Source organism: Oryzias latipes, chromosome 20 (genome assembly GCF_053564925.1).
Source record: "Oryzias latipes strain Hd-rR chromosome 20, Olatipes_Hd-rR_3.1".
In the NCBI taxonomy this organism is placed as follows: domain Eukaryota; kingdom Metazoa; phylum Chordata; class Actinopteri; order Beloniformes; family Adrianichthyidae; genus Oryzias; species Oryzias latipes.
The window spans coordinates 5550366-5552436 of record NC_136256.1 but is presented as its reverse complement, the minus strand read 5'-3'; positions in this window follow the sequence as shown (position 1 = coordinate 5552436).

Here is a 2071-nt window from a genome sequence, read left to right as displayed (position 1 = left end):
TTGTGTTTTTGCGGAACCCACTGAATACTATGCTTGGACATCAACATCTGAAAGCCACTAAAAAATGGGATACGTCAAGAAGATTTTAGTGATAAACAAGTAAAAGACTGCAGATTTCTTGCAGCTGTATAGTCCTTAGTAAGCAGATAGCAATGGTGATTGTTTTAAAACCATGTGATGTCTTTGATGAATGGTTTCATTTTAAGGTGTGCATTAGTTACACTAGTCAACAACTGAAGATAATGGAGAATGAGGGCGTCGATCCCCCTACCTCTCACATGCTAAGCGAGTGCTCTACCATTTGACCTAATTCCCCTTCCGTTAGATGTTTTTACTGTGCCAAGCTTTAATTTCACTTTGTGTAATGAATTGACAAATCTTCCTAACATGGTTGCATATCCAAACACTGTCTTTATAGTTTTTCTCTGCAAAATCTCAACATGTTCCAATGGTGGACAACTATAAGATACTATTTTGGTTTCCACAGTTTACAAGCTAATGCTAGAATGGTTGGCAAGGCCCTATTTACAAAGGTAAAATAAAAACCTGGGGCTTCTACATGAATCAAAAAATTTAAAAGGTGACTCATTACCTATGTACGTAGTTGTGCTGAATGAAAAGAGACTGACCAGCAAATCTTTCTGATGTCCATTTTCCCTGATGGTAATTTTGCATGCATCTTTTTACCTGAGGTTATACACTCCTTGTGAGCCAAAACTTAGACTCATCAAGAGGGATCAACGAGTTGCCATTGTGTTTTTGCGGAACCCACTGAATACTATTCTTGGACATCAACATCTGAAAGCCACTAAAAAATGGGATACCTCAAGAAGATTTTAGTGATTAACAAGTAAAAGACTGCAGATTTCTTGCAGCTGTATAGTCCTTAGTAAGCAGATAGCAATGGTGATTGTTTAAAAACCATGTAATGTGTTTCATGAATGGTTTAATTTTAAGGTGTGCATTAGTTACACTAGTCAACAACTGAAGATAATGGAGAATGAGGGCGTCGATCCCCCTACCTCTCACATGCTAAGCAAGTGCTCTACCATTTGAGCTAATTCCCCTTCCGTTAGATTTTTTTACTGTGCCAAGCTTTAATTTCACTTTGTGAAATGAATTGACAAATTTTCTTAACGTGGTTGCATATCCAAACACTGTCTTTATAGTTTTTCTCTGCAAAATCTCAACATGTTCCAATGGTGGACAACCATAAGATACTATTTTGGTTTCCACAGTTTACAAGCTAATGCTAGAATGGTAGGCAAGGCCCTATTTACAAAGGTAAAATAAAAACCTGGGGCTTTTACATGAATCAAAAAAATTAAAAGGTGACTCATTACCTATGTCCGTAGTTGTGCTGAATGAAAAGAGACTGACCAGCAAATCTTTCTGATGTCCATTTTCCCTGATGGTAATTTTGCATGCATCTTTTTACCTGAGGTTATACACTCCTTGTGAGCAAAAACTTAGACCCATCAAGAGGGATCAACGAGTTGCCATTGTGTTTTTGCGGAACCCACTGAATACTATTCTTGGACATCAACATCTGAAAGCCACTAAAAAATGGGATACCTCAAGAAGATTTTTAGTGATTAACAACTGAAAGACTGCAGATTTCTTGCAGCTGTATAGTCCTTAGTTAGTAGATAGCAATGGTGATTGTTTAAAAACCATGTAATGTGTTTCATGAATGGTTTAATTTTAAGGTGTGCATTAGTTACACTAGTCAACAACTGAAGATAATGGAGAATGAGGGCGTCAATCCCCCTACCTCTCACATGCTAAGCGAGCGCTCTACCATTTGAGCTAATTCCCCTTCCGTTAGATGATTTTACTGTGCCAAGCTTTAATTTCACTTTGTGAAATGAATTGACAAATCTTCCTAACGTGGTTGCATATCCAAACACTGTCTTTATAGTTTTTCTCTGCAAAATCTCAACATGTTCCAATGGTGGACAACCATAAGATACTATTTTGGTTTCCACAGTTTACAAGCTAATGCTAGAATGGTTGGCAAGGCCCTATTTACAAAGGTAAAATAAAAACCTGGGGCTTCTACATGAATCAA